The sequence below is a fragment of the Mauremys reevesii genome, linkage group 22 (assembly GCF_016161935.1).
Source record: "Mauremys reevesii isolate NIE-2019 linkage group 22, ASM1616193v1, whole genome shotgun sequence".
NCBI lineage: Eukaryota > Metazoa > Chordata > Testudines > Geoemydidae > Mauremys > Mauremys reevesii.
In genome coordinates this window covers 3,124,241-3,137,043 of record NC_052644.1, presented here as the reverse complement: position 1 = coordinate 3,137,043, position 12,803 = coordinate 3,124,241, and the positions used below count along the sequence as shown (strand labels likewise).

Sequence of the window (12,803 nt, the reverse complement as noted above, 5' to 3'; positions counted from 1 at the left end):
TCCTCTTTTTGGATGAAAATTTCAATTTTTCAGCTGGAAACAGACACACTGTTTTGGGGGGCGGGGGGAAGAATTCTGTTTTTTCAAAGGAAAATGTTTGCCTGAGTCAGGACTCTGATGGCTGGAGCCAACTCTGGGATTACGGTCTTCAGCCGGAGTCACCCCGGGTGAATGTTGGTGCATGGCGCTGGGCAGACCTCGCGCGTCCACATGGGTGCTGGCACAGGGTCCCAAGGAACGAAGGCCAAGCGGAGGACGCAGAGTCCTTGTTGAGTTGTTGGCCATCGGTCTAGTGAACCCATAAACGTGTGCAGAGAAGAACTCAGGGAGTGGATTTAATGTGTGAACTACGGAATCACTCGGTAGCCCACATGATGGCTAATGCTAATGCTAGGTTATGTGGTCATAAGGGGGGGGGGGCTAGTGGCCAGATGGGGCTGGGAACCAGGACTCCTGGGTTCTGTCCCCGGCTCTAGGAGGGGAGTGGGGTCTAGTGGTTAAAGCGGGGAGGCTGGAAGTTGGGACTCCCTAACTCTGTTCCTGGCTGTTATGTGGCCTGGGCCAAATCCTTTCTCCCAGCCATCCCCTCTGTGCCTCAGTTTCACCTCCTGAAAATGGGGTGAGGGGGAGGGGTTGCCTATGGGGTATGTGTGGAGAGGGGTTGGAAGCATCAAAAATCCTGCAAAGATCAGCCCCTTTCCACCCCCATTCCTCTGCCCCAGCGCTGGGAGCTGCCAGTGCCACACGCCAACCAGGAAAGTCCAGGCGTTGACTCATCTCTCTTCCACCCAGGAACTTCCCGCCAGACTGCGAGTCTGATGCCGCGGCCAAGAGCGCAGAGATGGGCTCTCTCTTCCGGGACAGGGCGCTGCCAGGTGGAGAGGGTGCATGGGGGAAAACCAATGGCCTTGGCACCCTAACTTCCATGGGTAGCCTGGGGGGCTCGGGTTCTCCAGCCATGTGGCACTCGGCTACGCCCAGTGTCCTGCCAACGAGCGGCCCCCGCGCAGTGGGGAGTCTGCTGAGGCTGAATCTGGCGCAGGGCCCACGGTTTGGTGAGGAACGGGGCTGAGCCTGTCGCTGACCGGGCACAGCTCCCCGAGTGGGTGTGGGGGTGAGAGCTCACAGCCTCCCCTGACGTTGGAGCTCACACCCCCTAGAGGGGAAAGGCCCATGCCCCATTCCCCGCCCCCCTGAGCCAGCCAGTCCCCTGCCATGGGGCCAGAAGAAAGCCAGCACCCCCGACAGGGGAAAGGCCCCGTGCCCCATTCCTTGAGCCAGCAAGCCAGTCCCCCATGCTCCTCTCCTGGCCACAGGGGCTTGTAACTATGGGAGCAGCGGGGGGTCCCTTTGCCCCGAGCTCCCCGCTGACCGTGGCCACCCCCGGGCCGAAGGACTCTGAATCCGGCTGGCTGCCGCCTCCCCCTGAGCATCGTGCCGATGTCTCTCCCGCCCTCCTGGCGTGGCCTGCAGTGGGGCTGAGTCACGGGTGGGCAGCTCCCCAGAGCCCCCCATGACCCCCCCCCCGCCCCTCTCGTCCAGGCTGCCCGGGTCCCAAGAAGGTGGAGTTCCTGTCCAATCTGATGAAGGCCTTGACGTCCGACATGATCCAGTCCCGCCTGATGCCCGTCACGTATAGGAGGTGAGCCGGGCTGGAGCAGGGGGCCCGGTGAATTCCGAGGGGCGAGCCGAGGACTCGCTGGTGGGTTCTCCCCCCACACTGGGGGCTGCCCCGTTGCTCCGTAGCGACCCCTGCTGGCTGATGGAGGGATAACCAAGAAGAAGCGGGCTGGGGCCGGCGCTAATGACGCAGAGCTGGGCCCTGGGGAAATCTGTGCCCGGTTTCACAGGGGGACCGCGGTGGTGCGGCTAGTCATTCAGCCCAGAGCCGTGGGGCTGGGCGTGACCAGTGGGGCTGCCTGGGAGGTGGACGGACTCCTACTCCTGGCTCGTCTGAGGAGTCCAGACTCCTCCCCTGCCCTCCTTTACTTCCCCCAAGGAGGCGGCGGGGTGGGGGGGGACAGCAGCTAGGATGCTGCTCCCGGGCTCAGGGGACCTGGATTCAAGTCCTAGCTCTGCCACTCCCACTCGTTGTGTGCCTCAGTTTCCCCATCTGTACAATGGAGATAATAGCTCAGCTCTGCCGCACAGGGGGGTTGGGAGAAGCCTAAAAGGCCTCAGACCCCTCCTCCATGAGCCAGCCAGCGTGTGCCGCCCCCCGCCCCCCAATACAACTGGGTTCAAAAAGGAACTAAATGAGGTCCTGGGGGACAGATAGGTCCGTCAGTGGCTATTAGCCAAGCTGGTCAGGGACGTAACACCGGGCTCAGGGTGACCCTCAACCCCCAGCTGCTGGAAGCCAGGGGTGGATCTTCCCCCAATCGCCCTGTGCTGTTAGATGGACCATTGATTCTCAGGGGCCGGTCGCTCCCGGGGGAGGAGGGTGTTTGCAATCCCCGGAGAGCAGCGCTTGCCAGAGTCCCTCTGCCGGGGGTGGGTGCTGAGGCTGGGCCTTCGAGCCCCGGCAGGTGACGGCGTCTCTGCCCCCCGCAGGCTGTCGGATCGCCTGGAGGAGCGGGCGGCGCGCTGGCATTTCGTGCGCCTGGACAAGGACTTCAGCGACGGACTGAGCGAGCGGGAGCTGCGGCCCCTCAAGCTCTACGTGAAGCAGCACACGCAGCCCAAGCGCTGCGCCCGCAAGTTCCTGGAGTACTGCGACCTGGATGCCAACCGGCTCGTCTCCCTGCCGGAGCTCAGGGGCTGCCTGGGGCTCAGCTAGCACTGGGTGGGCACGAGCCCCCCCGCTCCGGGGGGTTGGCAGCTGGCTTTGGATTAGGTGGCAGCAGAGCCACTGGGTTGTGAGTTCAAATCCAGCCCCGGGGAGGACAGAGCCGGAGGTTGGCTGGTGTGAAACCCAGTTCCCGGTACTCTCAGGTGGGCAGGCTGGGGGCATGTGCCCAGCCGGACAGACGAGGGAGGGGGAACTGTCTGCCCGCAAAGCTGCTTGCTCTGGGCCAATCTGGGACTGGAACTCAGGCAGCCTGGCTCCCAGCCCCACTCCCCTCCTGTATCTGGGGGGCCCGGATTCGCCAGGGGGCGGCAAGCAAGGGAGGGGAGAGCCCAGTTCTCTTGCCCGAGGCAGGAAAAAAAAATCCCCTTCCCAGGCATTAGTTTGCCTTAGAAAAGGGGCTTTCAAGTGTCGGCCCCCCTGCAGCGAAGAGTTAATTTACCCAGAACACCTGAGCCGTAACTCAGGGCAGAGCGCGACCCCTGCCCGGGCAGAGCCTCTCTCGGCTCCGGCGGTCATTGGCGAGGGGCTGCTTCCGAGGGACAGATGGTCCCTCCTGAGCTTGTCGTCTCTCCGTGGCAGAGCTGGCAATTCCCAGCTGGCCGCCCTGCGTTAGACAGAGCCAAGCGGGAGGAGATAATGTCTTCTCCTGGCCCAAGCTCTGCTGCTGAGAGAGAAGATGGTCCCATAAAAGGTATCACCTCCCGCTCCTTGTGTCTCGAAGATCCTGGGACCCACACGGCTACACCACCACTGCACAGGTTGGAGAGCCGGATAGGCAGGGGGCAGGCCGGGGCTGGCAGGGCAGAGGCTGCGGGTTGCTCATTTCAAGGCCAGGAGGAACCATTGTGTTCATCTCGTCTGGCTCCCTGGATAGCCCAGGCCAGAGAACTGCCCCCAAAACAATCCCTAGAGCAGATCCTGGCTTGGTTAAAAAATTCTCCGGGATGGAGAATCCACCACGACCCCTGGGTGAGTCGCTCCACTCGTTAGAACGGTAGCCCTTATTTCTGGTCTGAATCGGCCCATTTCTGCTTCCAGCCGTGGGATCGTGTTAGACCTTGGTCTGCTAGACTGAGGGGCCCCGTATTCGATATCTGCCCCCTCCCCTGCCCCCCGTAGGCACGGATAGCCTGGGATCAAGTCACCGCTTCCCCGTCTCTTGGCTGAGCGACACAGACTGAGCTCCCTGCGTCTCTCACTCGACGGCAGGTTTTCCAGCCCTTGATCATTCCGGTGGCTCTTCTCCGAGCCCTCTGCAACTGATCAACCTTGAAGGTCACCGGCAGGGCTGCGTACAAAGCCGCCTTTCAAAGTTCTGGCTTTGGTGGGTCGGAGGCAGCGTGACCTGCCGGTTAGAGCAGGGGGGCTGAGAGCCAGGACTCTTGGGTTCTATCCCCAGCTCCAGGAGAGGGGTGGGGTCTAGCAATTGAAGGGAGGTGGGATGAGAGCCAGGACTCCTGGGTTCTATCCCCAGCTCCAGGAGAGGGGTGGGGTCTAGCAATTGAAGGGAGGTGGGCTGTGAGCCAGGACTCCTGGGTTCTATCCCCAGCTTTGCACGGCCTTGGGTCAGTCTCCAAACCTCAGTTCCACTCCTGCCCCTTTGCTGTGCAAACTCTGGGGCAGGGCCCCTCTCTCCCTGTGCGCCCAGCACCCTGGGGCCCCCCGCTGCTACCGTAATCCATGCGGCAAACACCTGCATCTAACTGGCGTTTCTCTTTCCCCAGGCGTCTCCTCGAAGAGGGGCGCGCCCCGCTTCACCCTTCCCACCCCGAGGGGGCGCTGCCTCGCCCAGCACTGCATTCCCACCCCTGATGGCAGACGATTTGCACTGTGAACTGTAGAATGTGGATTTTATTTGTAACTCCCTGGCGCTGAAGAAAGTCGGACGAACCTTTCAGAAAGAAGGTGGGGGGGGGCATTGATTTGCACCTGGGCGACTCCGCTGCTGTTCAGTCCTGGTTTTCCGCTCTTCTGTAGATAAGAGAATCCTGCAAAGTGCAGTTAGGAGGGTTCATTTTATTTAACCCCACCTAACCTTTGCTTATTTTTACTATCGGAGGAAGGGTTAGAATTGGCTCCGACTACTTTATAATCCCTCCACTTCCTTATAAAGCAGAAAAGGTCAGGAAAAAAACAACCCAACAATCCTGTAATCTGTGTCCTCAATCAATAAATTATAGACGTATCGTGGTGATGCCTCGGTTTTTCACCCACAAAATAGCTCCCGTCTGCTTTCTTTTCTACCGGGAGATTGCGACGCATTCTTAGAAGGTTGCCGTCCCTTTGAAAAGGGTCATTTTCTGGACAGCGGGGTCTAGTGGTCCGAGCAGGGCAGCTGGCTGGGGGGCAGGGGGCACTCCTAGGTAGGGTGACCAGATGTCCCGATTTTATAGGGACAGTCCTGTTTTTTGGGTCTTTTTCTTATACACTTTTCACACTTGCAGTCTGGTCATCCTACTCCTGGGTTCCCTTCCCAGCTTTGGGAATGGGGATAGAGACGCAGGGATGTGGTTCACGCAGATGCAGTTGTCCACGCCAGCCAGGCTCCCCTTCTCTCTCGCTCACAATCCTGGCCCGTCATAGCTGGAGCTTAAATCATCACCTGTTAGGTTCACTCCCTCTGGGGCACCTGGCATTGGCCACTGTCGGCAGACAGGACACTGGGCTGGATGGACCTTTGGTCTGACCCAGTCTGGCCGTTCTTATGGGGACCAGCCCCAGTCCCTACTGACGGGGAAACTAAGGCAAGGGGAGGAGAAGCCACTTGCCTAAAATCCAGGGGCAAGTCGGGGGCAGATCTGAGCCTGGAACCCAGGAGTCCTGAGGCTTAGTCCCCTATCTAGGGAACTGTATGGCCCCCCATTACTGTAACAGGAGTGCTTATCCCCTATGCTACCCTCCGTCTGGTACTAGGGATAGAACCCAGGAGTCCTGACTCCCAGCCTTCCCTGCTCTGACCACTAGACCCCACTCCCCTCCCAGAGCTGGGGAGAGAACCCAGGAGTCTTGACTCCCAGCCCTCCCAGCTCTCTGCTCCCAGGTCAGTGGGGAGGGGGGTCTGGGGTCAGTGATGTGCAGGGAGAGGGGGTCAGACTGGATGGTCCCTTATGGCCTTAAACTCTCCGAATCCTGGCTTGCAGCCAGGGGCGGCTCTAGGAAATCCGCCGCCCCAAGCAGGGCGGCGTGCCGTGCGGGGTGCTCTGGCGGTCGCTGGACCCGCGGCTCCGGGGGACCTCTTGCAGACGTGCTCCACCGGAGCCGCGGGACCAGCGGCCCCTCCGCAGTCATACCTGCGGGAGGTTCGCCCGAGCCGCCTGCCGCCCTCCCAGCAAAATGCCGCCCCAAGCGCGCGCTTGGCGCGCTGGGGTCTGGAGCCGGCCCTGCTTGCGGCCACTCCTGCTATTCCAGGTCTGCATCCACCCCCGTGCAGCTCTGCCGGTGCCCCTCACTCCCGACCCACAGCCTCCTGTTAGCCCAGCCCTGAGGTCCCCACCCCCAAGCTCTCCTGGTGCCCCTCACTCCTGACCGGCAGCTCCCTGCTCAGGGGCGGCTCTAGACATTTCGCCGCCCCAAGCACGGCAGCAAACCCGGGGGGTGCTCTGCCTGTCCCGCGGCTCCGGTGGACTTCCGGCAGGCACGCCTGCAGAGGGTCCACCGGAGCCGCCTGCTGCCCTCCCGGCGACCGGCAGAGCGCCCCCCGCGGCATGCTGGGGCCTGGAGCCGCCCCTGCCCCTGCCAGCCCAGCCCCCCCGCCACCTTGCCCTCTATTCTCTGTGTTTGCCAAACAACTCCGGGGCCTGCCAGCTGGTCTTGAATTGCCATTTACAGCCTGTTTAGGCCTCTCATTACCAGGAGAAGGGCGCCCTCTGCTGTCTGACTGCGGTATTAACTGAGCCCGCAGCTCCTACATTCAAAGCCAGAAAGTTTTATGACAGCAGCTGTAAAAATCTGCTTTTGGCCTTGTCACCTGTCACCCGCCCTCCGGCCCGGGCTCCACCCCCCCCCTCGGGTGCTCCCAGGGCCTCAAATAAAACACCTGCTCTGCCACTTTCAACAGCATAGAGCTGCACCTGCTTATGCACACCTCTGACTAGAGCTGGGGATAGAACCCAGGAGTCCTGGCTCCCAGCCACCCCTCCACTCTAACCACTAGACCCCACTCCCCTCCCAGAGCTGGGGAGAGAACCCAGGAGTCCTGGCTCCCAGGCCCCCCCTGCTCTAACCACTAGACCCCACTCCCCTCCCAGAGCTGGGGAGAGAACCCAGGAGTCCTGGCTCCCAGGCCCCCCTGCTCTAACCACTAGATCCCACTCCCCTCCCAGAGCTGGGGAGAGAACCCAGGAGTCCTGGCACCTAGCTCCCCTGCTCTAACCACTAAACCCGCCTCTCTCACTCACGCCAAAGCAGCTCTTATTGCTGGCACTTCCTTGGCAGCATTTCCATTCCTTGCTGAGGCAGGGGAAGGTGGGATTTTGTGTGTTGCCAGTTCTCTTATTAACCCCATCGCTGCCACTTGATGGTGTCCAGCTGGGTAGTTTTTAAAGGGCAGCTGCTTAATCTGGGGTCCGGTTGGGACATGCTGATAGGCAGAGGGGCTGGAAAGTGGGGGTTGCCCTTACGGACCCAGCATCAATGATACAAGGAGGGGCATTTGCCCAGCAGCCCCAGCAGGGCCCCAGGCCGCAGCAGCCCTGCCACGTTCCCCTCCTAAAGGGGGATGTTGGCCAGGCTGACCTCCGAATAGCCAGCAGCTGGCACCAGGGCTGTGGCTGGGGGGGCCGGGGGGGAAAGTGCCTGGTCGTAGAGCAAAAGGAAAACCAGTTCCCAGCACTCTTACCCCACTAGGCTGAGTTCAGGAGTGGCAGGGGGAGATCTCAGCACAGCCATGGGGCAGGGGGACAGGCTGCAGATTGGAGGGGCAGGGAGTTGTGTCTCCCTCTCAGGCCTAAACACGGGCCTAGCGCTAAAGGGGATCGCCCTCAGCTGTAAGCAATGTAGGGGTCTAGGACACACAGCAGAGCAGTTCTGCTCCCATCCACTAGAGGGCAGTTTTACAGAGAGCTCCACCCACCCACCCCTGCTGCACAATCACCGATATCAGGGCTTGGCAGGTCGGTCTCCTGATGGAGGAGAGAAAAGCGCTGTGCAGTCTGGGTACGTTCTTAATGCAGTGTGTCCAATGACGCCGTATGCCCCAGTCCTGGAGCAGAGATGGTCGCAAACGGCACATGCCCAGTCCCCTCCGGCAGGGATCAGAGCGCGCCACCTGTGCACCATTCCCGGGGGCGACTTTGCACCAAAAATAAAGAGAGGAAGGCAGAACGGAAAGGCTCCTGCTGCTTGCCACAGCTACCCCCACAAACAGCGATACCAGCTAAATTCACCCCGGCCGCAGTGTTTGTTCAGAGATACAACATCTGCCCATCTGCTAAGTAAAGATTTGCTCAGCGTGTGTGTGAGACAGTGCTGCCTGGTGACGCCTGCCACAGCCAGAGAGACAGGTGGGGAGCCGAGCCACAGTGAGGAGGGGAAGGTAAAAAGTTATACGCACGTTTGTGTGGCAGGGTTGTGTTAGTGTATGAGCATGTGTGAGAGAGAAAGAGATGCATGGCGGGCGTGTGGGTATATGTTATGCACAGCTGCTGCGCGCGTGTGTGTGGTGCATGTGTATGCGTCTGTCATGCATGGTAAGACTGTGTGTGTGTTTGTGAGCTATGTGTATGTTTGAGACAGAGACGCCTGGCGGTGGGGTGACACACACTGGGACTTGGCATGTACGTGTGAGGTCTGAGGCCTTGCACAGTGGCTATCCCACGTCCCCAAGGCTCTCCTAGCGAAGGAGCTGAGCTCTTTCCTTCACACGTCACCAGGGGGGCTTGTGTTATACAAAAATATTATTCGTTGTTCCTACTTGGAAAGAAACATTCCAGTTTGGCCTCTTTGTGGCTTTTGTTTTGTAAAGTTTCCTCAGGAAAAGGAGTGAGGTGTAGTGGTTAGAGCGGGGGGGGGGCTGGGAGCCAGGACTCCTGGGTTCTATCCCCAGCTCTGGGTGTGGGGGGGTGTAGTGGTTAAAGCAGAGGGGGCTGGGAACCAGGACTCCTGGGTTCTATACCCAGCTCTGGGAGGGGAGTGGTGTGTAGTGGTTAGAGCAGGAGGGCTGGGCGCCAGGACTCCTGGGTACTATTCTTGGCCCAGGAGGTGGGGGATTGTTACTTTGGGGGAACTAGCAGGAGCCTGACCTCACATACGTTGGCCTGGCTGGGTCAACCCAGGGTAGGGTGACCAGACGGCAAATGTGAAAAATCAGAACAGGGGTGGGGGGGTAATAGGAGCCTATATAAGAAAAAGATCCAAAAGTCAGGACTGTCCCTATAAAATCAGGACATCTTGTCACCATAACCCAGGGTCACAGCACCCTTACCACCGCTGCCCCTTTTACACCGAGCCATAACCCACGTACAAAGGGAGGGATTGAGCCCACCTGCCCCAGCGGGGTTTTCCTGCCGCTCCCCACTCCCACTGCCCTCGCCCGCAAATCCCAGGCGGGTTGTGCCTTGTCAATCACCAGAACGAGATCTGAGCTGCTGGGATTTCATAACCCGAACAAATCTTGTATTTATTATTGTTGATTAGGTGTATTACGGCAGTGCCTAAGAGCCCTGCTCATGGCCCAGGCCTGCACTGTGCCAGGTCTGGTACGTTTTTATTGCTGTTAGGGGTAATACGGTAGCACCCAGGTGGCAGTGCCATGGGTCAGGCCCGCACTGTGTCGGGCGCTGTTACAAACACAGAAGAGAGAGTTGGCTCCCGCCCCAAAGCGCTTCCAATCGAAGGTCTTGTCTACGCTGGAAAGTCACGACACAACCCCCCCGAGGGCGGACATAGCGCCAGATTTGTACAGGTGTGTGGGTATTTAATTCTCATTAATTGCAAGCCAGCGTTATGCACCCGCTCTGATGGCCGACCTGTTCCCGCGTGAGACGTACCAGGCAGCTCGGCCCGGATCCTCAAAGGTATGTCGTGGGAGTGACATCACACAACTCAGCGCAGGGGTGGGTTAACTCGCTGGCCCTGAACGGCGGGAGTGCCGGATCGCCGGCAAGAGAGACCAACCAGCTGGATGCCTTCCGCTAATCCAGCTGCCAACCTCTGGCTGACCAAGCTGAAGTGGCAGGAGATAAAAAACAAGTTTGGCTCGTTCTGGGCCCAGGGAGGGGTGCTGACGGGAGGAGGCCTCCAAATGGAACGGTGAATAAGTCAATTACATACGGCATTCGCGGTGCAATGGACAAGCAGACGCCATCACAGATTCACAGGTTCCAAGGCTGGAAGGGCCCACTATGATCACCTAGTCTGGCCACCTGTACAGCACCCAGCAGAGACCTGCCTCTGAATGATTCCTAGAGCAGATCGGTTAGAAAAACATCCCAGCTTGATTGAAAAACGGCCAATGAGGGAAAATCTGCCATGCCCCCGGTCAATTGTTCCAATGGTCAGTTACTCTCACCGTTAAAAAGGTGCGTGTGCCTTCGTTCCAGTCTGAATTTATCTGGCTTCAACTCCCAGCCACTGCATAAAAGGATGATAAGGCCGGGTCTGTCTATCCCCATATGTACGTCTGGAGCTAATTTAATCTAATCTAATCTGTCTGTCTGTCTATCTATTGCCACACACTCCCTCTGTCAATCCATTTATCCCCATACACCCCTATCTATCTATCTATCTCCGTACACCCCCCTCTATCTAATCTATCTATCTCAGGGGTTCTCAAACTGGGGGTCAGGATCCCTCAGGGGGTCACAAGGTTATTACATGGGGGGTCGCGAATTGTCAGCCTCCACCCCCTACCCCGCTTCACCTCCAGCATTTATAATGGTGTTAAATATAGAAAAATGTGTTTTTAATTGATAAGGGGGGGGGGGGCGCACTCAGAGGCTTGTTGTGTGAAAGGGTCCCCAGGACAAAAGTTTGAGAGAACTACTGGTCTATCTCATCCTGGCACCCAGGTGCAGTAAGTACCTAGTGCATCGTCTTATCTCCTGACTTTTTGTTTTAAAACAATCTTCAGCTCATTTGGCTGGTATTGGACACCCCCCCCCTTCCTCCGGATGCGAAATGAAATGACATCAGCAAGATCGGCTCGGTTTTTGTCTGGGGTGTGGAAGGAAATATGTGCAAACGCAAGACCAGCACCTGCTGCTTCTACTTCCCTTTTCTCCTCTCCACTCTGCCCTCCCAGAGAGAGAGAGTGAGTGTGTGTGTGTGTGTGAGAGAGAGAGAGAGAGAGAGGTGGGCACGTGGAGGGTAATCATCCTGCTCCCCTACCCCTGCCCCCACCTTGAGAATCGGAGTTTCTCTTCACAGTTGTCTTGTTCCTTTTGTTAGTATTATCATAGCACCCAGAGACAGGCCCAGCTGAGATCAGAGCCCGATTGTGCCAGGCGCTGCACAGACCCTGACCAAGACCAGGGCCCCGTTGTGAGACTCAGACTCATTGTGAGAAACAATCGTTGACCCAAAAAATTTTACAGCCTAGAGAAATGAGGTAAAGGAAGAATCACTCTCCTCATTTTACAAGTGGGGAAACTGAGGCACAGGGCAACTCAGTGCACCGCTCGTGTCATGCACGAGTGACTCGACCAAGCGTGCGCAACTCGGTCAAGAGCTCGTCCGGCTGCCAGCGTAGCACTATTCCAAATGCTAGTGTCACACACGAGGCACCCTGTCCCTCGGGTATCACTCGTCCAAGGGCTGGAGTCACACATCTGTCACAGGGTAGCTGGCATGTCGCTGACTCACCCCCTCACCCAACCTCTGGTGTATGATGATGAGTCTCAGTGTTCGTGTCACACACTCGAGCTGTAAGTGGCTGGAGCCTGGGCCCCACCCGGGTGTGTAACTAGTCCTTGTGCACGTCATGTGTGAACGGTGCATGTCACACTCAATTTTCATTCTTGCAGGGCCCCAGACCATCATGGGGCCTTTCTTTCCTTCTGTTGTTCTTTTTAATCAAGGGAAATACAGCTTAGAGGCTGATGGAACACACAGGCAAGGGGTGCTAGCCCGGAGGGGTGGGGGCTGAGCAGGGATGGTTTGGTCTCCCCTCCAACCCCCTAAAAATACTCACTGCATTATTTCCACAAACCAAACAATATCCCAGCCCAGCCCATGCCAAGACTCTCCTCACAATGGCCACGGGCAATAAGATGGCTGGTATTGGGGGTAATACAAAATCAGGGCCCCTTGGCAGGTCACAGTCCTAAGCAATTGCCTCAGCTGCTTCTGCTCATCCCCCCCACACGTCACGTGTGCAATAGCACAACAGTCTTACACACACTGTGCATTAACACAGCAGCCCTACACACACACACACACACGTCACGTGTGCAATAACACAACAGTCTCACATACACACGTGTATACACCCAGCAGTCCTACACACACATACATGTATTCACCCAGCAGCCCTACACACACAGACACACACATATTCATCCAGCAGCCTTACTGACACACACACACACACTGTGTATTAACACAGCAGCCCTACACATACATACACACACACACACACATGTATCCACCCAGCAGTCTTACACTGATACACACACACTGTGCATTAACACAGCAGCCCTACACACACACACACACACGTATTCATCCAGCAGCCTTAAAGTTACACTGACACACACACGTGTATTCACCCAGCAGCCTTACACTGACACACACACACTGTGCATTAGCACAGCAGCCCTACACTGACACACACACGAGGTGTGTATTCACCTAGCAACCCAGCAACCCCCCCGATGCTCCCAGTTCGCTAAAGGAAAACTGACCAGACAAACGCCCCCCCACGGCTGGGTGGAGGCAGCGGGGCCGGGAACGGGGGGGGGGGAAAGGAGCCCGGGTCGCTTTAAGAGCCGGAGCATGCGCACGGCTGTCGAAAGGGAGGGGCGGACACCCCCCCTCCAGTCCGCGCCCTTTCCATTGCAGGACGCCCGGGCGGGCA

At 58.2% G+C, this 12,803-nt stretch overlaps 1 pseudogene; it reads left to right on the top strand.

The window, feature by feature from the left end:
• Positions 1 to 4,981, top strand: part of LOC120388225 — a 28,269-nt pseudogene extending 23,288 nt beyond the window's left edge.
• The last annotated feature ends 7,822 nt before the right edge of the window (positions 4,982 to 12,803 follow it).